This window comes from Mandrillus leucophaeus, unplaced genomic scaffold, assembly GCF_000951045.1.
Source record: "Mandrillus leucophaeus isolate KB7577 unplaced genomic scaffold, Mleu.le_1.0 Scaffold128, whole genome shotgun sequence".
NCBI lineage: Eukaryota > Metazoa > Chordata > Mammalia > Primates > Cercopithecidae > Mandrillus > Mandrillus leucophaeus.
Genome location: NW_012101209.1, coordinates 6,020,399 through 6,045,156, shown reverse-complemented (window position 1 = coordinate 6,045,156; position 24,758 = coordinate 6,020,399). Strand labels below are relative to the sequence as shown.

The 24,758-nt window shown below is 39.2% G+C and overlaps 1 protein-coding gene and 1 pseudogene across 1 annotated transcript in view; one reads left to right on the top strand and one right to left on the bottom strand.

The window, feature by feature from the left end:
- SKAP2 (src kinase associated phosphoprotein 2) overlaps window positions 1-24,758 on the bottom strand; it is a 360,207-nt gene that overhangs the window by 280,107 nt on the left and 55,342 nt on the right. The window lies entirely within an intron of this gene.
- On the top strand, window positions 9,036-12,500 carry LOC105533760 (annotated as a pseudogene).

The window sequence follows — 24,758 nt, the reverse complement described above, 5'->3', positions numbered from 1 at the left end:
CTAGGTCATAATAACATCTTGAAAAAGGAGAACCTTCTGACACGTGACCAAAGTCTGATCACTCTTAAGATTTCACGCATGGCCGGGCGCGGTGGCTCAAGCCTGTAATCCCAGCACTTTGGGAGGCCGAGACGGGCGGATCACGAGGTCAGGAGATCAAGACCATCCTGGCTAACCCCGTGAAACCCCGTCTCTACTAAAAAATACAAAAAACTAGCCGGGCGAGGTGGCGGGCGCCTGCAGTCCCAGCTACTCGGGAGGCTGAGGCAGGAGAATGGCGTAAACCTGGGAGGCGGAGCTTGCAGTGAGCTGAGATCCGGTCACTGCACTCCAGCCTGGGTGATAGAGCGAGACTCCGTCTCAAAAAAAAAAAAAAAAAAAGATTTCACCCCAGACTGTTTTTTGCTCAAGCCCAGATAAATCTGCTCCTCTTTCTCCAGAGCCTGGAATGCTAGAAAGACTCTTTTACTTTGGGCACAATCGGTGGAAAAGCAACTTAGAAACTTACAAGGAAAGAGTTGCAGTGGTGCTTCTTCCTCCATAATCTCCCTGCTGAAAGATTAAAGTATTTTCAGTAGTGTAGCCTTCAATACATATGACAACATTCATGAGTGTGTTGATCTAATATATACTAAGATATTATTTCTAAAAACATATGATTCTAATTTTCTTTAATGACATATAATTATAATATTAGGTCACATATTATGGGTCTGGCCAGAGGCATGGAATCATGCTACTGTTGCTTCTACTACCACTAATTCTCTACTCTATAGAGATATTTTTATGCTTTGTATGTCATTCTGTCACATGAAGTGTGTTGTAATGAGTGTATTTATGAGTCTAGCCATTGGGAGTGGAAACTGATGTATTATGTAGCCTTGCACCTCACGTGCAGCTGAATTATTATGCAGATCTTAACAGCCAAGAAGTCTGTGATCAGAGAAAAAAAGAATTTCAAAACATAAACTATGTTCCTGGCACTAGCTTCGAATACTGGACATTCATAACCCACAAATGCCCAGACTATAAATTTGCAAGTTGCATTAATATGGCAGTAAAAGTCACTTTTCTGAAAGCTGCACTTGTAAAATATTTATAAATTCACATGGTTGTTCCTGGCAAATAACTACATCTGTCAGCTCTGTCTTTTTGCTCCCAAAGCAGCAGGGTTGGTGTCCTGTGTAATTCACAATATGTTCATAAAAAATTATTTTGAAAAATCAAGATAGAAGATATTTTATTCTAGGGGGCAATATATCTGCTCCTCCAATGGTATGGTGTTACTATTTGATTTCCTGAGATCTTTTCTCATCAAAGCTTTTTCTCTGAACAAGTTTTCACTTTATTGGACTTATCTAGTTTCCAAATTAGCAAGGCAAGTCCTGTGGGGTTGTCTTTAAAATCTCACATTAATATGTACAACACAGGCCGGGCACGGTGGCTCACGCCTGTAATGCCAGCACTTTGGGAAGCTGAGGCAGGCAGATCGCCTGAAGTCAAAAGTTCGAGATCAACCTGGTTAACATGCTGAAACCCCGACTCTACTAAAAATACAAAAATTTGCCAGGGGTGGTGGTGGGGCGCCTGTAATCCCAGCTACTTGAGAGACTGAAGTGGGAGAACCGCTTGAATTCGGGAGGCAGAGGTTGCAGTAAGCGGAGATGGCGCTACTGCAGTCCAGCCTGGGCAACAGAGTGAGACTCGGTCTCAAAAAAAAAAAAAGATAAAAAAAGTACAACACAGTGGTGTTTTTCCTTCCCAAGTCAATATGTATATATCAATGTCACATGGTAAAGGAATTTTCTATGTATATAATCTCCCTATAGTGTTTAGGAGATGCTTCATATAAGAGACCTTTTAGATAGACCTGTCTAGATTTTTTTCTTAAGACAGGAAAAAAAATTAAAAGACATCAGATTATATTTTCATATAGATGTATGCCATACAGATGTAGTCCACTATTTCTAGTGGGGAGAAAGCCCCCCAGAATCATACCTACTAACATACTGAGTACTTGACAATAAAATATGCTGTTGTGTTTGTATTTGTATAATTTTTACTGCCACCTAGCTTTTCCTTCCCTCTCTCTCCATGAAAAAGGATTTAGGGGCTGGGCGTGGAGGCTCATGCCTGTAATCCCAGCACTTTGGGAAGCCAAGACAGTTGGATCACAAGGTCAGGAGATCGAGACCATCCTGGCTAACACGGCAAAACCCCATCTCTACTAAAAATACAAAAAATTAGCCAGGCGTGGTGGCGGGCGCCTGTAGTCACAGCTACTAGGGAGGCTGAGGCAGGAGAATGGTGTGAACCCAGGAGACTGAGCTTGCAATGAGCCGAGATTGCGCCACTGCACTCCAGCCTGGGCAACAGAGCAAGACTCCGTCTCAAAAAAAAAAAAGAAAAAGGATTTAGGTTGTTTATAATGCAAACATAATTGTTATAAAGACAGAACAGTTAAAGGTGAGATCAGAGATATAAAACATCAGATAATATTAAAGTCCTTAAATTTGGGGAGGTAATGCATCCCTTTGAGAATCTGATGAAAACTTTGTGCTCTTTCCCCAGAAAATGCAAGTAAGTATATACACACAAACAAAATACATAATACACACTTTTGTATACAAACTCAGGCATTCAGAGACCACCAATACCATTCCACAGACCACCACAGAGGAAGAAGAAAGAAAATGTATATCAGGAAACTGGAATAAAATTATTAGTACCATTAAGCATGAAGTTTAGCTCTAACTTTTAGTCAATCCAGAAGGGAGAATTCAATGGGTTTCATAGATCTCAATGTTTAACAGAGAAATACACATCAGGTTTTTAGGAGATGTATTTTGAGAGGAATTTGTCAGGTGGATGAATCTTGGATTTATTTTATTTTATTCTTTTTAATTTTTTTTGAGATGGAGTCTTGCTCTGTCACCCAGGCTGGAGTGCAGTGGCATGATCTCTGCTCACTGCAAGCTCCACCTCCTGGGTTCACGCCATTCTCCTGCCTCACCCTCCTGAGTAGCTGGGATTACAGGCTCCTGCCACCACACCCAGCTAATTTTTGTATTTTTAGTAGAGATGAGGTTTCACCATCTTGGCCAGGCTGGTCTTGAACTCCTGACCTCGTGATCCACCTGCCTCGGCCTCCCAAAGTGCTGGGATTACAGGCATGAGCCACTGTGCCTGGCCTCAGATTTATTATTAAATACACGATGAACAATGTCTTTAACAGGAATTTTGCAAAAATGGAAAACTATTTTCACATGGCCATTTTTACATTGTTCCCTTAATAAATCCTGAGGATATTCTTAATAAGTGGTAATTTTTATCAGTAGTTATACCAACTAAGCCTAGATAATCTGGCTTCTGTATCTGACCTGACATAGCAACAAATGGTTTCCCTCTAGAGAAAGCTCCAGTATTCATAAGGTGCAATGTGCTTGCAGCAGCCTTCCTGGAACTACAACTAAGAAGCTGCAGCATCAGCAAGGCCTGAGAAATTGTATAGACTCACTAACCCACACATCTGGCAGGACTCATGTGTCAAAAAGGTGACTCTAAGCAAGACACCAAGAATACATGAATTTAAGAGGCAAAACTAAAAACTGTAAATAGGTTAGAGTGGGAATGAAGGTGTACCCTACTTGATTTCTGCTCACTTTGGAGAAGCCTATGGTTTATGCGCTGATCTTATTTTGTCCGTTAAAGCCCCTCCAATCAGGCATATCACCTGGGGATGGGAACACTGATTGCATACCAACTAGGAATAGAAGAATTCAAAGCTAAAGAAGGAAGAATCTAATTTCTGATTAAGAATATCATTAGACAGAAATTGACTGTCTAATTATGTTGATCCATCACATGCTATTCTGGTGATCAGCAGCCCAAATCATATACATATACTTTTTTTTTTCCCAAAGAAATTGTCATGTAATCTTTTTAAAAGCAGTATGAACTGATATCTTACCAAGCCAGAAGAACAAAATTTCTTTTTCAGATGCTTATGACAAAAGGACTTGGAATTATCTGTCTAAATAATGTCAAAATAGCCATTACTTCCTTCCACAAATGAAGGAACGTGATTGGGGATTAACTTTGTGGGATTCATTTAATTTTGCACTTGGCATAGTATATGGAAACAGTAAACAGTTTACAACATTTGAACTTGGAGACTCTGGGTTGAATATTTAAACCATTGCTTGAGACATAATCAGTGGATAGAAAATTCTAAGAACGGCAGCCCTACTCCAGAACTTTCTAGTGGGTGACATCTGGGGTGAATTAAGTTTCTGTTCAGTCTCAGCTTTAGCTACAGATGTGGAGGTGTAAATGTGCTTTCCAGGAACTGCAGATTATATGATCATGATGTAGACTACTTTTATTAGGAGTTCAAGTACCACATTTCCAGAAATATAAAGAATGACAGCAAGGAAAAAAGCCTTTAGAGCTTAAATTACAACCACATCTAATAAACTCAGAGGTGTTTTTCACTTACTAGGGTATTGCTTTTCAACTCCTGTAGCTTAAATGAATCTAGTGATCAAAACAGTAAATATGATTTCCAAAGGTATCCCAAGAGGTATCATTAGTCACATATTACATCCTTTTCTAATTTGTACACTTTCCATGTTTCAGGGTTTCACAGGACTGCTGAAAACTCCAGAATTTCATGTTTCCCTCAGCAGTCTACAATAACCCTTAATCTGAATGACATGTATTATTTCCTCAGCAAACATGTGATGTGGGAAGCTTAGTAAAAGATTTATTATAAGAAAAGGCTCGATGTTTTATTTCCTCCCCTAATTGAATACATTATTGCTCTCTGTTTAGAAATGCTACGTTGATGTATTACACCTCAGAACAACTATGCACATGCCATCTGCAGCAGGAAGGTTTATTAGACTACAAATCAAGATACAGATGTTGGAGGGAAAGCTACGTATGCTAAGTCATAATACATTAAAGCACATTTTAAATCTATATGTCATGGTGGTCCAGCAGATTTTTATTTTTTTAAATTAGGTATTGGTGCTTACGAAAATTCAGGAACTAGAAGCCCTCTCTTCATGTACACGATAGGTAAAGTCATAAGCTGCTGAGGTGATAGGTATAACCTTGTAGATGGGGAAAAGGACTAAGTAACTTCAAAAGAAAAAGCTCACATTCTTATTCCTTAGTACTAGTGAAAAGATCCACATTTAAAGTCAGCATTCTAAGCCAAATGAGCAGATAAGTCTTTTGGGAGTGTAAATGATCACATTTTTATTGATCTTTTTCACATATTTAGATTTTCATCAATTTACCAGAAGAGCATTTATTGAGTACCTGTTACTGGCTAGGTGACTCTAGGACGTGCTCTAGGATTTTATTAAAACAAGACTCAGTTATACTATTTTGATATAAGAGGAGTTGTTTATTTTTTCTTTCTTTCTCCAACTGTTCAAGTTCAGGCCCAATAATGGACAAATTGCCCCCAGAAAGTTTACAAGAATATATCAACTACTTCATTGGTTGAAAGAATTAGAGGAAACTTGGCCAGCACAGCTGAGAGGATTGCTTTCCTGAGATATGAGGTGATTCTCCTCCATTAGACTCACAAAAATATAACTCAATTGTATCAATCTTAAACAAATAAAATCTAGGATGCTCACATTTTCTAGAAGGATTAATGTTCTGTAGATCTATTGATCTTCTACATTCTTCTTAAAGTATCCAGGGTAATCATTAACAATACTTTGTTTTGATTTACTTGCCTGGTGTCTGAGGCTCTTCCAGCTCTCTACAATACATTTGCGCCTTATTCATCATGCTTATTCTGTAGATAAAGACAACACATTACTGGCATTTGTAATTGGGAGGCTTAAAATTTTTTAAAATAAAATTAGAGATAATCTAATTTTTAGATTAGGGTTAGATTTTTAAATAGGGTATAGAACTTCAAAAGATAGTGGTTTTCTCTTTCCCTGGAAATATTCAGAAAACAGTCTACCTTTGGTTGGGAAGCACAGGCAAGGGCAGCAATTCAAGAAACCACTGTAAAAATGCACATCTCACCCAGTAAAGGAGAGATCTTACTTCCTATTAAGCATAGTTAGATGGGTGATTATTATTAATCATATATCACATTTACATAACAATGAAATTTGGATGGCACTATCATACACTGTCTCATTTACCATATGAAGGAAGCATGTATTCATTCCTCAAATATTTTATGAATGCCTACTAGGTGCCAGACAGCATACTTTGTACTTGGAATGCAAAGGTGAGTAAGACAGATTCTCAGTGAGCTTACTTTCTAGTTGAGGAATACAATGTTATTAAATATAACGTGTTATAATACAGACATGATGAAGTTCTGAGGCTACATGGGGTTACTAGTATTTTAGCCTCATTTTACAGGAAAAAAAAAAAACTGACCAAAAATATTGACAATATTATAGGGCAGTTTTAACAACTAAATGAGAGATCGTATTAAGTTACTTAGTACAATAACAGCCCATAGTAGGAAGTCCACAAATGTTATTATCAAGAGGTAGCATAGAGGTAATAGTTTGGAGAATGGGTTCTGTATCAAATCTTTTGGCTTGGATCTTGGTTATGTCTTAGTTTGTGTGGCCTTGGGAAAGTTATATGATATATCTAGATCTCACTTTCCCCAGGGCTAAGATGAGAATAACAATCACAACCACTTCTCAGGGCTGTTGTTTTGAGAATCAAGTTGTCACACATGTTCAAAAGAAGTTATTCATGGTAAAGATCAACGTTGGGAGCAGGTTCAAAAACTATATCACACCAAACTTACAGTTAGCCTCCCACAAAATAGAAATATTGTGGCCCTGAAGAGTGAAATGTCCTTATTTTTACCATGGGGAGGAGAACTCCCCAGCAAAGAGTTCAAGCTAGGAGAAGGCAGCAAAGAATATTTGGCATCTTGAGGGTTAGAGAGAAAACTGGCCTGAAGAGAGAGGGCCAAAAAGAGAGGGAAAGCATGGACACCAGCAGGGGTTAGGGGAATGGGACTTGGGCAGAGGTTGGACTGAACAAAGCAGAGGGAAATGACTTTAAGAAGAGAGGAGGAATATACCATCCACACATCTCCTAGCACTAAATAAGGGATAATCTTTCCAATATATCCAATCTGTATTTTGCTAAGTGTGAGGTATTTATTTTTATTGGATAATGCCTCAAATGTTATGAACAGAGCTAAGTAAGAGTATTCAAAATAGCCCAATAATTATCTTTCAAGGTGTCTGGTACCAACATGCTCTTTTCTCTCATTTAGATTCCCACAAAGAAATTGTTGGACATGAAAAAGAGGCAGATATTGGTTCATAGTATGTCTCATGATACTGAGAGAATTTTCAAGATTGCAATTTTTCATTTCATTTTTTTTGAATGGCTGATTTAAATGTTCTTTCTGTACATAATGGGACAGGAATTGTACAACTATTACTGCAATCCAATTTTAGAACATTTTCAGAGAATGAAGGCGTTTTAACCTATGATTTAAATGCTACCAGTTTATGGATCTCTGTTCTTGTACCAGAGACAATCTGAAGATTCTCTCCAGAAGTAAACATCCTAAACAGCAATCACCAACATTAAAACATGAGCCTATTTTACTCTTTCAGTGGCTAGCTTCCTGTGAAAGAATATACATTGCCTCTCTTCTTTTGTTACCTTTCTGATAACATTGGCTATGCTGTAGGCCAGTGTATTACATTAGAGAGCATTTCGAGGAAAAGGTTTCTTAAAGCTCCTTATATATATTACGATTTTCTGCTATACATCATTATTACTAAAATTATTCACAGCTAGTGTAGCATGTTTAGGCAAGCTCAGATACTTGGCAGTAAAACACAATTCTTTTAATAGCCTAGCTCCAATGGGTAACCCTTTGAAAAAGGCATTTATTGTTAGTTCTGTTAGCTATTGAAGCAGTCTTTGCATACTTCGATGCATAAGCATACAAATGGAAATTTTTATTTTAAGTTCTATGTTATACTTTGCATATGAAACAGAAGTTCTTTAACTATATTGTGGGAAATTCAAATGTACTTCCTCCTCTATAAAGAAAATTAATCTGAGAACAAGGGTCTACTTTGAGATTGCATAGAAAGGGCAAATATACGCTCTGATATGCTGCTTAGTCCTGATCCCCACCCCACCTCATTCCAGTACCCTCATTAACAAGAAGCTGTCAAAGTACTTGAACATCATGAAATAAGAATGGTATTTCAACAAAAGATCAAATGCTTAGAAATCCACACCTCAAACCAGGTTATTCTTTCATTCCTAAATCAATAAACTGGCAAAAACAAGACCATATTTGAGCTCGCAAAACCTCCTATGCACTTACATTCTGTGAAAACATAAGAGGAAAAAAGAATTCTTCCATATTCTTTACATGATTTTCCATGAAAGCACTCATTAAATGATGTTTACATGTAATGATGACAGAGTGTAGATGGGTTTACTGCTAGGCATTGGAAGGGCAGTGCCCTGGAGTCTTCTTCCAGTTCAATCTTGAAAAAATAACAGTCCTTTTAGTTTTTAGTATACTAACTTGGCTCAAACCATACCATAAAGTACTTTTGTATGAAGGCTGCCATAAAAAAATCACTGCAGAATGCTCCACTGTCAGAGTCAGCACAAGTTAATGCAAGCAAGTTACGCATGTTAAAATAAACAGCAGAGAATTGGGTGTGAAAACAGTATTAACCAGGTGTGTCCATCTGACCATTATAACTTTAAAATATCTGTAGAACAAAGCCAGTTTTTGTCAAGGTCACTTACTGCTCAGAAAATGCTTTTCAGCTTCAACAGAAACATCCAAGAAACAAAATAAGGTTTTTAAAAAAATGATGTTCAAATAGGTGTGTTTCATTTTACATCACCTGTAAGAAACAGGGTTTCCATCTAACATGAGATTCCCATTCCTATTGCTCTGTAAAGGCACAGTTCTGATAAGTTCAAGGAGATGTTTGAAAAATGAATAATCACCTATATTATCATTTCTTTGAGAGCTAATGTGGCTTATATTGAAGGAAGTCGCCAGAAAGGCTTTTATTGGACAAGCTGTGTGCTTGTCCTCCAGAGAGCTGCCCCACAAAAATTCCTCAAAATATGAAAACTCTCCTATTAGCATTAAATTTCAGGTATTATATCTTCAGAAAGCCCTTGTTAAATATACATTTGCTGTCTATTGCAGTCTGTAAGGTTTAACACCATGTGCTGGATATTTAGATTAGCCCTCTCAATCTCCATTTTATTGGCCTTCTCTTTGGAGACATTAGATAGCTAAACACAGTTTTTCAGAGCACAGACTCTGAAAGTCAAGAATTGGCCTTGCCACTTAATAGTATGACTGGTCAGCTTATACTTACATGGTAGCCTTTCCAAAATACTCTGAGAAACACTATAAAGTGATAGGGATGCAGAAACTGAGCTTATTGGAAATGGAAGAACCAAATAGTAGACTGGTAGCTCCTAACCAGGGAAACAGAGAAGTCCACAGTTCCTGAGTGATTGTGGCCCCAGGCTAAGAAAGTGAACTTACAGTTTCTCCAGTATAAAATAAGGATAAAACTAATAGTATCCAAGTGCTCAGCACAGTGCCCAGTACACAGTAAGAGCCCAAAATATGTTACCTATTTTTTTCTTAGGTCCTTAAGAGGTTCTGGCAGCTGAGAGAAAATGAAAAAGGGCAGGAGTGCCCAAGATATTGAAAAGAAAGAAGGCCAAGGGGAAGAAGGTGGCTCCGGCCCCTGCTGTCGTGAAGCAGCAGGAGGTTAAGAAAGTGGTGAATCCCCTGTTTGAGAAAAGGCCTAAGAATTTTGGCATTGGACAGGACATCCAGCCCAAAAGAGACCTCACTTGCTTCATGAAATGGTCCCACTATATCAGGTTGCAGCAGCAGAGAGTCATCCTCTATAAGCGGCTGAAAGTGCCTCCTGCAATTAACCAGTTCACCCAGGCCCTGCACCGCCAAACAGCTACTCAGTCGCTTAAGCTAGCCCACAACTACAGACCATAAAAGAGAAAGACAAAGCAAGCGAAGAAGCACAGGCTGTTGGTCCGGGCTGAGAAGAAAGCTTCCAGCAAAGTAGACATCCCCACTAGGAGACCACTTGTCCTTCAAGCAGGAGTTAACACCGTCGCCACCTTGGTGGAGAACAAGAAGGCTCAACTGGAGGTGACTTCACATGATGTGGATCCCATCAAGCTGGTTGTCTTCTTGCCTGCCTTGTGTCATAAAATGGGGGTCTCTTCCCCTGCATTATCAAGAGGCAGGCAAGACTGGGACATATAGTCCACAGGAAGACCTGGACCACTGTGGCCTTCACACAGTTGAACTCGGAAGACAAAGGAGCTTTGGCTAAGCTGGTGGAAGCTATCAGGACCAATTACAACAACAGATACGATGAGATCTGCCATCACTGGGGAGGCAATGTCCTGGGTCCCAAATCTGTGGCTCACATTGCCAAGCTTGAAAAGGCAAAGGCTAAAGAACTTGCACCAAACTGGGTTAAATGCACGCTGTTGAGTTTTCTGTACATAAAAATAATTAAAATAATACAAATTTTAAGAAAAAGAAAAAGCATAGGAGACCACCCACGGCAGTGGGCTATGCACTGGCTGAATAATCCTTTTTTTTTATTATTTTGTTTTTTGAGATGGAGTCTTGCCTCTGTCACCCAGGCTGGAGTGCAGTGGCATGATCTCAGTTCACTGCAACCTCTACCTCCCGGGTTCAAGTGATTCTTCTGCCTCAGCTAGGACTACGGGATTAGAATTATTCTTCTGCCTCAGCTGGGATTACAGGCACCTGCCACCATGCCCTGCTAATTTTTGTATTTTTAGTAGTGACGGAGTTTCACCATGTTGGCCAGGCTGCTCTCGAACTCCTGGCCTCAAGTGATCTGCCCACCTCAGCCTCCCAAAAGAATCCTTCATCTTTAGTTTGCAGTGAGAAAGAACCACATAAGACTCTGCAATGGAGACACTGGAGTGCAAGATTAGCCAGGCACAACCTTCTAGTTTAATGTGCAGAGTTCTGTGAATCTTCTTGTACTAAGTTTTCAGGAGTCTCCCCACCCTGAATCTGGGTGTGCAGCCACTTTTTGATCCATTGGCACATAAGCCACACTGTGCCTAGTCTAAACAGGAAATGTTTCTCTCTTCTTCCCTGGTAATAAAACTCCAATCTGTATTCAGGTTTTTGGCAGAGATCCCTTGATTTCAGGAAGGGTAGACCCCTACCTCAACAACAAGGAATGAGCTGAAATTGGTATAAATCAGTCATAGTAATTTCCTTTTCTTTCCTGAGGGATTCGCCAATGAGTGGGCACATGACTGAATCCTGGCCAAGGAGACAAAGGGAAAGTCCACTAGGGAAGGCTCTCTTCCTGATAAAAAGATAAGACTCCACAAGTAGAATGTCTCCACCTGTCTTCCTTCTTGTTCTGAACACAGACATGGTGACTGGAGCCGCAGTAGCTATATTCTGGCCAGGAAAATGACAAAGAAGCTGGCCCTGAAATCATTAAATTACTGAACTGACTCAGGCAACTGCCTACCTCCAGACTTCTTATTATGTAAGAAATATGAAGCTCATTTGTTTAGGCCTGTACAGATGACTTTTCTATTTCTTGCAGTCAAATGCATTCTGATACTGTGCTTTGTCTACTTATTTCTTACCTCTGCCCTCTGACAGATGTGGCCCAACCCATTTTTCTTACTTGGCTTTATTTGAACAAAGATTCTAATAACCACAAGAAACCACTCTGTTGATCAACTCCTCTATTATAAAAGGAAACAATCATGTTCTGTAATAAGTATTTTGTATCCAATTGGTTTATAAATTGAAAACACAAGTTAAGCAGAAAGATAAAATCAAATACGGTCTCTCCCCTACTTACTTCTCATCTCTCTCTCTCATTTAGTTCAAAGAGACATAAAGTGATACCACTCCATCATTTTTGACAGAGCCACATGTGTAATGCAAAACATATGCTGAAGTTTTGTAATTACTTGGGTTCCTTGAGCAGAAGAGGGATGAGCTTATTGTATGTTCATGGTCTCTTCTCCTTCTGTGTCTCCTGCTACCGTATCAGGCTGATGCCCTGAGGATAACCGTTCCTCACTAGAGGTTTGTGCTACTGTGTCCTAAACATCAGATTAAACCCCTTGGATACTGACATTAACCTAAGCCCATTCATAGGCGCCTTACCTCTTCAAATGACAAATGTGAGCTGTTAGGCACCTCTTCACTTCAGGCCTCCTGTTTCCACCTTCTTTCCTTTTTCCTACTGACCTATGCAGATGAGGCCTCAGGATGCAAAGCTCTCAGCTGGACCTGCCTAAAATACACCTTGATAAAACAAGACTTTAGAGGGATTATAATACCTTTACGGGGTAGTCCCTAAAAGTTGAAGAACACTGAAAATAAACCTTGTCTCTTTTATTTCTCCAGATGGCCAATACGTAGATGAAAAGACAATCAACTATTATATATTAACTATCAGGGAAATGCAAACCAAGACCAAAGGAGACACCACTTTACACCCTCTAGGATGGCTATAATCTAAAAAGACCAATAACAAGTGTTGATGAGGAAGTAAACATATTGAAACCCTCATACATTGTTGGAGGGAATGTAAAATAGTGAAGCCACTTTAGAAAATGGCTTGGCAGTTCCTCAACATGTTAAACATAGAGTTACCACATGACCCAGCAAATCCACTCCTAGGTATTTACTCAACAGAAATGAGGCCAGGCATGGTGGCTCATGCCTATAATCCCAGCACTTTGAGAGGCTGAGGCGGGTGGATCACAAGGTCAGGAGTTCAAGACAAGCCTGGCCAAGATGGTGAAACCCTGTCTCTACTAAAAATACCAAAAAAATTAGCTGGGCATGGTGGCGGGTGCCTGTAATCCCAGCTATTTGGGAGGCTGAGGCAGAGAATCACTTGAACCTGGAAGGTGGAGGTTGCAGTGAGCTGAGATTGCGCCACTGCACTCCAGCCTGGGCAACAGAGTGAGACTCCATCTCAAAAAAAAAAAAGGGAAATGAAAACATATGTCCATGCAAAACTTGTCTGCAAATGCACACAGCAGCATTATTCATTATGACCAAAAAGTGAAAAAAAAAGTAAATGACCATTCACTGATAAGTAGAGAAACAAAATGTGATGTATCTGTAGATAAAATGATATTGTGCAATAAAAAGGAATAAAGTACTGTTACAAATAACACAACATGGATGAGCCTTGGAAACAGTATGCCAAGCAAAAAAAGCCAGACACAAAAGACCACAGCTTATATGAGTCCATTCACATGAAATGTCCAGAATAGGCAAATCCATAGAAACAGGGAGTAAATTAATGGGTGTCAGGGGCTGAGGGGAAGAAAAATGAGGAATGAGTGCTAGTAAGTACAAGATTTCTTTTTGGGGTGACAAAAATGTTCTAAAACCAGAAAAGAGTAACATTTGTACAACTTCATGAATATAATAAAAACCACTAATTGTATTTTTTTTTTTTTTTTTGAGACGGAGTCTTGCTCTGTTGCCCAGGCTGGAGTGCAGTGGCACAATCTCGGCTCACTGCAAGCTCTGCCTTCCAGGTTCATGCCATTCTCCTGCCTCAGCCTCCCGAGTAGCTGGGATTACAGGTACCCACCACCACACCTGGCTAATTTTTTGTATTTTTTTAGTAGAGATGGGGTTTCACCGTGTTAGCCAGGATGGTCTCGATCTCCTGACCTCGTGATCCGCCTGCCTCAGCCTCCCAAAGTGCTGGGATTACAGGCATGAGCCACCGCACCCGGCCAATTGTATATTTTTAAAAGATTAATTTTATAGTATGTGAATTATATCTCAACAAAGCTGTTACAAAACAACAACACCAAACCTCCTCCTTTTACAATGTTTTTGGGGCTAGAAGACTAATATGAGACGAGGCTGAGATGAAAACTGGGTCTTCTGCTTCTTCCCTCTTCTTTTCTTTCTTCCTTCCCACTGCTCCTCCCTATCACTCTATCACTGTTGTCCTGAGGCACTCACCTGCTCCATCAGCCCCCAGAAACAGTAACAGGTATAGAGGCAACAGAAAATCACTTTACCATGCTCCCATTACTGCAGCCCATTAAAGCCAGGGAGAAACTGCCCTGGCTGTCCAAAGGTAGAAAAATACCTTTGTCTAGGACAGTATTCTTCTCACAAATTACAATAATGCAAATATAAAATATAAATTTTTTCATCTTATTTGTGAACTAAAACAAAATATTTAAAACATTTTTATTTGATCTTTAATATATTCTTAAAGATAATAGAAACCTGAATTATAAATTTTTTACTTACCATTTAAACCACATTGTTTCTATTTTCTTTTCCTCTTATTGCTGAGCAATGAAAATTTCTTTGTTACAAAATATAGAAAAATATGTACCTTGGATAGTCTAACTTCCAGAACCACTATATATTCCATCTTTGCTTTCAACAATTAATCCTCAGTCTAAAAGGGGAAAACAAGATAATCCCTCATTTAAATGATCAGTGGAGGGAATTCATACAGAATAGCAGACAACTCTCACAACTCTATCATTCAGAACTTACAAAATTTTTTAAATAATACTTCAGAAACACAAATATATCAATATTTTAACAGCAAATTTTTCTGTCTCTCCTAGGCTTCTAGCTTCTCCATTCTTGAGCCTTACTACATACCAGGCACTGTGCTGGTACTTCACATATGTTATCTCATTTTATTCTCATTACAATTCTTTCTGTCAACCCAGGAGTCTTCCAGTTTGAGACAAGAGAAAAAAGGGTGGTAGTTAACTGGGAAATTGAGTTGGGGTACCTGCTTCAAAATATCTCTTTTGTTATTTTACCTGAAATCCCACCATTAAATCCCACCCCTAGGTTTGAAGATTTTTTTCTCTAGCTTAAGCTATAATCAAACAGGACTGAAGTCTCATAGATTCTGGAAGCTCAGATTTAAAGCAAGTGTAGTAAGGATAGGCAATGGAGACCAGAGAACCCAAAGCCTAACTCAGCAGTTTGGCCCAAGGAGCTGTCCCCATATGAGGATCATTGGTCACAACTCTTATTTCTTAGACAGCCCTGACAGATGTGATTTTACAAGGACAGAGTTGTTTTCAGAGTCCCTGTTTTCTTGGTTTGTTCATCTCCTACCTGCTATTTCACTGGCTTCTGATAAAAGATAGTTTTTTAAAAAATTCTGTCTACCCACTGCTAAGGCTGAGAAAGTTTGAGTAATTGATTTGCCCAATATCACAGAGTAAGTGATAGAACCAAGATTTTAACCCTCACAAAGTTAGTGTTCTCAATTACTTCTCAGCATTTTTCCCCCACTATACTAGTATAATTCATGCATTGTTAAGAAGTAACCCAAAAATGTTTGTTTTGGGTCCCTCCAACCACTTATTTTACTTCCCAAATATCATTTCCCTGATGCCTTCTCAAAACTGACTTTCAAATTGTTTTATTTATGCTTGGATGAAAAATGGCTAAATGGTTGGCTTTCCCAGAATATCTTCATTTTGATAAAAACCAAAATTTAAACTAAAACAAGGAAGATTTAACTTGAGAATTTCAAACACTATGAAGAATGGAGGTTAGTTCAAAGTATGACTAAGTGGATTTAGCAGAAATATCTTAAACTTGGAAAATATGAAAGCCCCTTCAGCAAACTGAAACATGTTTTCAGCATTCTACTACTATAAATAGAACTATAGTTCAAAGAGGGTTTTTTCCAAGCTCCTAATTTAAATCAGCAAAGGAATGGTTTCAGGTTCCCACAACATGAGCCATTTGATGGGATATTTTATCAAAAAATATCGAAAACAATATTACTGTGATGCTTTTAAAGGGGAGATAAGAAGAATGGTTGTTAGCCAAAAGTCCTTTATTCCTGACTTAAAGAAAAAAGACAAGAGGGAAAGCCATGCTTTTTAAATTCTTCTCAGTCTGGTTTCTCTGACAAATCTGTTTGATAGGCATCAGGGACCTGAAGCAGTGCTTCCAGGGAAAAAGTAGCCATCACTCATGGTTCATTGGATTTCTATGACAGAATGATCACATTCTGTAGAACCTGGCATAAGCACATCATTATTAAGCCTTGCTTTAGCATTTCTTAACTGATCATGGATGCTGCAGTCCTTGGTGGCTCCTCTCTGTTGGCACTGTTTGTAGTTATTTGACCTTTTCTCAGTGGATAATCCACACAGAAAGCCCTAATTACCTCCCTAGCTTTGACCAGCCAGCAGTGTGAATAATCAATGACACTCATTTAGGTATTGCACAATCAGATGCTTATGGTGTTTAAAGAACATTTTTCCATTGACCTGCCACAGCTGTAAGACAATTACAAGCAGTAAAGCTGCTGTTGTAATCACAAGATGACCAGGTGACCTTGTAGGTTTAAAGTTGATGACTGAGGCCTTGACTGGGATGTAGTCATGATACAGAACGTATTTTGGGAGAGAAAGGAAGCTTCATTGTATACTAACGTGACATGTTCAGCCCCAAGAGCAGTGTTCTGAAATATTGACAAATCACAAGACTCATATTGGCAGGTAAAATTCAGCATTTATATCTATGGCCTCCTTCTCTCCATTGTACATAAAATATTAAATAAATAAGAATAGAAAAAATATTGAAGTCTATCCATACCTCTGTCTAAACTTTTTAAGGTAGAAATGAGTATAAAAGTGGAAGCAAGTTGTCCTATCTAAATAGATATTTATAGGTTTCTAGGAGGTTAAATTTTTTTAATGTGTTCAAATTGCAATGAATCCTCATGAACTCTCAGGCCAACTTCCCCCACAAAGAACACTATTAAAAAGATGTGCCGGGCGCAGTGGCTCACGCCTGTAATCCCAACACTTTGGGAGGCCGAGGCGGGCGGATCATGAGGTCAGGAGATCGAGACCATCCTGGCTAACACGGTGAAACCCCGTCTCTACTAAAAATACAAAAAATTAGCCGGGCGTGATGGTGCGCACCTGTAGTCCCAGCTACTTGGAGGCTGAGGCAGGAGAATGGCGTGAATCCGGGAGGTGGAGCTTGCAGTGAGCCGATATCGTGCCACTGCACTCCAGCCTGGGCGACAGAGCAAGATTCCATCTCAAAAAAAAAAAAAAAAAGATGTGAGGTCTGGGGTTCCTTAAAATAATGACTAATTACCAAATTACATATAAAATGATAACATAAGTTGTAGGAAAGTGGAATATGATATTTCTAGTGGAGTATTGTGCCTGGAAACACTACTGTATTGAAAATTCTTTGGAAACAAGGATTGATCATCTAAAATTTGGGAAATGCAGGATACAATATCCTTTTCATGGAGATTTACAATGTACATTAGCATATTAAAGGTTCTGGAATGTGTTTCTCAAAACAACTTTGGGAATGCTAGTTTATGGATCTTTTTTCTCCCTGTTATTACCATCTTACAGAAAAATTGAATTTGTAAACATGAGTTTTTGTCTCAGAATGTGAATGAGTAGACTTTCTACTTCACTTTTCATAAAGTTTTGTACCAAATAAGATCAGTAAAAACAATCAAGAAAACAAGTTGGTAGAACAATGAAACAGTTATGTTCCTGGCAGAAAAGATGAAGAAAAGGACATGTCCTAAATTAGGGACACAGCAGAGGAGAGTTTTGGAATGGAAAAGCCCTCAGACAAAGGAAAGGAAGGGAAGGTGTGAGGTTAACGCACAGAATATCTTCTCCTTTTTCAAACTGAAGGCTGTCCTGATTTAATCTGGCAAAAGAAGGCAAACCAGCTCATCAGCATGCAATTGATGATTTATCCAGCTTGCTGTCAGAGACAGCACTGTGTAAAGACACAGTAGAGAATGAGGAAAAACAGGCAAACCTTAGTGAGTAAGCCAAGAAGGCAAATCACTAAAAAAAACACACACAGTAAAAAGACTGCACATTTGCTGGTATGATCTTGATTAATCCCAAGACAGCTAAAGCTTTCATGTTTGGGGCCCCTGGGATGTGTAATGCAAGTTTTTACTCATACTAGCAGAATCCAATTCATAGTATTTATAGTAAATGAGCTGGTTTTTAAAACATCACTTTTAGGTTCAGCAGCCTTCACTGTGTTTTCCTTTAGTGCATGCCATGTTTGAGTGATATTTATAATTATTTCCTTATATATGTTTATTGCTTTGTTGGAAGTTGAGGCCTATATTTGTCTGCATTATACAGCACCCCAGGATTAAGGTGGATTTACCTCTTATTCTGTAATACTGTCTTTCAAGGACCCAGTAACTCTCTATAACTAGTTCCAGCTTGTAATGTGTCTGGGAATTTTTTGACTTTTGGAATCCATTGATGTCCTCCAGAAACATTCATTCTTAAATGTTGCCAAACCATCAAGAATATGAGGTTATTACAAGGTCAGTAGTAACAGGCAGTTAGAAACATAAGGGGAAAAGGGTTGAGAGGCAGAGGCAGCAACATCAGGAACATTTACCCGTGCATATTGCTGACCAAGCAATTTTTTCTGCAATTCTGTAAAACTCAAGTCTTTTAATTAAAGGCCTCCCTGTGAATGCGGCAAGACAATGTGTGGAATGTATTCAGGATTTCAACCCCTAGTCACACATTTTACCTCCTCAACCCTTTGATGTCACTTTACAGCCTTTAAATAACTGGTAGCACCATAGATCCCATTCCAAACCTGAGCAAGAAATTTCTAGAAAATAAACTTGGAAGAAAAGAGTTGAGGAGGCAAACACCCAGCAAGTAAAATATATAAATATCTGGCTTCATACTGAACCCCTGAATACTAAATGTGAAATTTTAAGAACTAGTATAGGTGGGGCGTGGTGGCTCACGCCTGTAATCCCAGCACTTTGGGAGGCCGAGGCGGGCGGATCACAAGATCAGGAGATCGAGACCATCCTGGCTAACAAGATGAAACCCTGTCTCTACTAAAAATACAAAAATTAGTCGGATATGGTGGTGGGCGCCTGTAGTCCCAGCTGCTCAGGAGGCTGAGGCAGGAGAATGGCATGAACCAGGGAGGCGGAGCTTGCAGTGAGCTGAGATCACGCCACTGCACTTCAGCCTGGGGAATAGAGCGAGACTTCATCTCCAAAAAAAAAAAAAAAAAGAACTAGTATATGGGATATGTACTATATACAATCAAAATCTTTTTTTTGAGATGGAGTCTGGCTCTGTGGCTCTGTTGCCCAGGCTGGAGTGCAGAGGTGCCATCTCGGCTTGCTGCAACCTCCACCTCCCTGGTTCAAGCAATTCTGCTGCCTAAGCCTTCCGAGTAGGTGGGATTACAGGCGCCTGCCACCAGGCCTGGCTAATTTTTGTATTTTTAGTAGTGATGGGGTTTCACCATGTTGTCCAGGCTGGTCTCAAACTCGTAGCCTCAAGTGATCTGCCTGCCTCAGCCTCCCAAAGTGCTGGAATTACAGGCGTGCGCCATTGTGACCAGCCTCAAAATCAATTTTAGTGCTTTATAGATAAGGAAACAAGCAGAAAAGGTAAATTACTTGACAAAGATAATAGCTAGTATGTAGCAGAATAGACTACAAAGAGCTGATCCTCCAAATTTAGTGCTTTTGATTTTAACTGCAACACAATGTTTCTCCTAAAAAAATGTTGATTCAATATAGGGTATATAAATATATTACACATGTAATAAGATATTTATAGATATGTCAGTTAAACTTCCATATCTTTCTCTTTAGCATAAGAAAGTACCAGGTTTACTGTAAGTACGAGAAAAATAGGCCGGGCATGGTGGCTCACGCCTGTAATCCCTGCACTTTGGGAGGCTGAGGCAGGCAGATCACGAGGTCAAGAAATCGAGACCATCCTGGCCAACATGGAGAAACCCCATCTCTACTAAAAATACAAAAATTGGCTGGGGGTGGTGGCACGCACCTGTAGTCCCAGCTACTCGGGAGGCTAAGGCATGAGAATCACTTGAACCCAGGAGGTGGAGGTTGCAGTGAGCCGAGGTCACGCCACTACACTCCAGCCTGGCAACAGAGCGAGACTCCATCTCAAATAATAATAATAATAAAATGGAAAAATAGACATCTCAGGAAAAAATTTAAATAATTTTAAATGAGATTCATCATATGAACCCTATTTATGTTTATTCTTAGCCACATTGATTCAGTTGAAAAAAAGATGCTTCATTTATGACATCTAAAATTCCAACGCATAATCAGAAACAGCAGAATGGTCATGGTGAAAATATTTGCCCTACATCTGTGTCTGCTTAGGGTTGCACATCCAAATCTGCTTGGCATTATTTGTTTAATTTGGAGAAAGAACACCTAATTTTCTTGTTTCCTCACTGACTAAACTGCTGTATACAAGAGAATGGTTTCTGCATTCAGAATGAGTTCCTACATGATTAAGAAACCAATTCAAAGGAATGCTTCTTAAACCTGCAGCAACTTAGCAACTCATTATTATTAATATTTTCATTAAACCATTCAAATCTTTCTTGATATAAACACAATTTTCTTTTTCTAATCAGTCAGCATATCTGAACATTAAAGTTTGTTTAGTTTTTCCAGAGTTCTGATTGGTTGTTTGCTCTGGGGAATTTGGCCTCTTTCATAAAGTTAATAGTTTGGAAAAGGTACTGTAAGAAAGCTTCTAATGGTGCAATCAGTTTGTTTAATAAGCATTTCCAGGAAAAGATTTTGGTAAGTCACTTGGATGTTTCATCCACAGAAAGCGAAAAATCTAAATGTCATAAACATATTCCTGAACATTTGATAAATGCTATAAATTGGACTGATTGAACTATATAAAATATTCGTAACATTGTTCTACATGAAAATGTATTCCAAGTTCCAGTTTAACTTGCCAGGAACAACCCCTTGGCTGAGAATCTATCTTGTGACCCAGTAGGTAAGCTATCTCAGCAAGAGGGAGATATTCTTAATAGTTAGTAACCTAACTCTAAATTTAAAAATAGGAAGGAAAGTCTCTGGGGCACATACTCCCCTAAGATGATCCAAATTGTGATCAAAGAGTGGTCTAGAAAGAGACTTTCCACACACTTCCATGAAAAAGTTGTCAGAACTAGACTGTCCTTACGCTTAGGTGTGCACTGCAGCCCAGACTACTTCTCTGAGTCACATTCTAGCTTTCTCTTTCCTGTAACATCCTTAGCCTGTTAATCATTTTCTAGGGATAGTTCTGGGGCTGGAAGCTGCTATAAAATAAGGCAATTTGGGAAAAATCTTAAAGATTATCTAGACCAGAGGTGCCCAAACTTTCCCAGGTCATACCACTATAAATGTCTTAGTAATTTTTTCATAGTGTCCCTAGGCCAAAAGAAATAACAGTCTCATTAATTAAGTAGTTAGGTCCAAACACTTAGTAAGTATTTGGGTTCTAATAACTTACGGGGTGGTCTTACACACACACACACACACACACACATACCCACACAAACAAATTAAAAGCAAATCATGTTTTTACTTAACTTCTAAACAGCCACAATTACTTCCTAATGAGATATGTACCCCTGTTCAGCGCTCACATTTCAAACCTTGGAATTAAATTGCACTCTCTTCTTTCTTCTTCCACACTGATTTCTAACTAGTACTTGTTTTTTATCACAGCAATGGCCAAAAATCCAGCTTTACAAAGAGATGGCATCGAAAGACATGTAGTGTGAGCTTATGTTGTGAACTGTTGCAAGCTGTTGTTTTGCCTGGTGTCTGAAAAACTTCAAGTATCATTCTATTTCCCTTGAAATTTTAAAATGTCCTGCAACACCCTTGTGAGTTAACTGTAGCACCCCAAGGCACCTTGGTCACAGTTTGGGCATTGGGAATCTAATATCTTATTTCATGGATAAGCAAAGTAAGACCAAGAGTAGTTAAGAAAACTTTCCAAGATTATCCAGCTAATTATGTTAAGTAAAAAACAAGAAGTTGTGTTTAAAATACTGAGAATTTAGCTCATGTTCTTAAATTTAACTGGATCCCACAGATCTTGATTCTGCAGAGCAAACCTATGGACATGAAACTAACCCCACCTCCCAGGGCATTCCTGTCTTTGCATTCACTACTAGATGCTCCTCAACACAGTGATTTTTTTAAGGTGAAAGGAGGTAAGACAGCTGCATAATTGCACAGAATTATAATTATAAGAACCAAGAGTAGCACCTGTCTTCAGACCCTTCATTACGGCTTTTTTTTTTTTTTTCTCTCTCTCTCTCTCTTTAGGCAGAGTTTCGCTCTTGTCGCCCAGGCTGGAGTGCAATGGCGTGATCTCAGCTCACTGCAACCTCCACCTCCCAGGTTCAAGCAATTCTCCTGCTTCAGCCTCCCGAGTAGCTGGGATTATAGGTGCCTGCCACCATGCCCAGCTAAGTTTTGTATTTTTAGTAGAGACGAGTTTTCTCCATGTTGGCCAGGCTGGTCTCGAACTCCTGATCTCAGGTGATCCACCTGCCTCAGCCTCCCAAAGTGCTGGGATTACAGGTGTGAGCCACAGCGCCTGGCCAATTCAGGGTTTTCTTTATCCCAACACAAGTTTCCTTTCCTCCCTTATCGTGAGGCCCTTTTTACTTAACATTTATAATTGGCTGGATAATTCATGTGCTCTACTCTACTCATAAAACTCTACTTTCTTCCTCTTTGCCTCTTCTTTTTGTTCTGCAGTGCATTCTACTTCCAGGAACCATATGTCCTTATGGGATCCTATTCCTACATACCAAATCTTAGATACTATGGTAGAAGTTACTGTTTACCTCCCAGCATTCACTCCCTCCTTCTTCCTTGTAAAATGACACCCGGTTTTTTTTTGCTGGGCTAACTACAATAAAGACCACATTTCCAGACTACTTTACAATTAGGTATAGCCATATGATGGATTTCTGGCCAGTGGGATATAAGCAGAAGTAATGCATGCAATTTCTAAAAAAAAAAAAAAAAAAAAGGGGGGGAAAGGTGTCCACCGGCAGCCACAAACTCAACCTGCCTCCTGCTCAGGTAGTTCAGCCATAACTCAGTTTCAAAACAAAAAAAAAAAAAAAAAAGTGTTCTTAAAAAGAAGGGATGTGACCTTTCTCCCTTCCTTCTACCTGCTGGCTGAAATTAGAATATAATGACTGGAGTTCAAGTAGCCATTTTGGACCATGAGGAGGAACTCACAGCTTAAGGACAGCAGAGCAACAATATAGAAGGAGCTTAGTTCCTGTTGATCTTGGGTCTCTTTACAAACCCTGGTCTGATCCCCTCTGGATTTCATTTATATAAGAAAGAAATACATCTGTATATTATTTAAGCCACTGCTATTTGAAGATTTTTGTCAATGTCAGCTAAACCTACTACTGTACTAATACAGACTATCTTACATGATAATATAATAACACATAATGTACTTTAGAACAACTCCTATAGATTTCCACTATTATATATTTAATATATGTAAAACTTAGGACACATAACTCCAGGCACCTGTCAGAAGTATATGAAACCAAACTCACTACTACCCCTTGAGGATTTAATGAAATTTTCATACCTATGCCTCCCAAGGAAACGTATTTTATAAACCAAGTGACATCTGACTAAAATATATAAAGTTAAGTTTTCTTAAGGGGGTAAATTCTCATATAAAATTGATCTAGTTTAGGGCAACAAATTAAACACTTTGGTGTATCTCCATTATCTCCCTCCACCCCACTAATGATGGAAGAGAATCCTTAAAACATAAGCCCATCAAGGAATAAAAATGAGAGAAGGAATGAAGTCACAAAATTTTGGAAACTGGAAAGCAGATGAACAAGCAGTAAGACTGCAAAAAGCTGAATCTTAAATGGGCAGTGGGAATAGCTAAGAAGCAACCTAATTTGCTTCAGAAAAACACTCCTAAAAGACCCAGAAATTGACATCATAAAGCACTCTGGAAGTGAAGAGGTGAACATAAAGCTATTCTTTCCTCAATTTCATGCAGCTAGACAACTGCCTCTGCTTAGTTTCAGGAGAAGATAAGATGTTTATTCTCTGGAGAGGGTAAAATATGGGGAATTATGACTGCAGGAACCCAGGCACAATTGAGATAGAAGTTATCATACTAAGAATAGGAAAATTAAATGAAAGTTTGCATAATGAACTTTAAAACCCCCAGTCCTCTTGTTGTATTCCACTCTTAGAATGCTGGCAGCTGGATTTTATTATACCTCAGAGAGATATGAGAATTTATTATAACCATGAAAGAAGAACAGGCTGCTTAAGAAAAAAATCAGAGAACAAGAAAAAAGTCTTGAAAATTCTCTTGGAATTTCCGAGAGATCTTGGAAAATTTATAAAGGAATTGAAGTTTCCTCGAAGAAAAGAGAAAAAGAAAATGGGTTTTCAGAACGATGGATGGATGGAAGGATGGAAGGAAGGAAGGAAGGAAGGAAGGATACAAGGAAGAAAGGAAGGAAGGGGAAGGGGAAGGGAGGGGAGGGGAGACCGGGTTCGGTGGCTCGTGCCTGTAAGGCCGAGGCCAGTGGATCACCTGAGGTCAGAAGTTCGAGACCAGCCTGACTAACAAGGTGAAACCCCGTCTCTACTAAAAATACAAAAATTAGCCAAGCGTGGTGGTGCATGCCTGTAATCCCAGCTACCTGGTAGGCTGAGGCAGGAGAATTGCTTGAATCTGGGAGGCAGAGGTTGCAGTGAACCAAGATCACGCTACTGCACTTCAGCCTGGGCAACAAGAGCTAA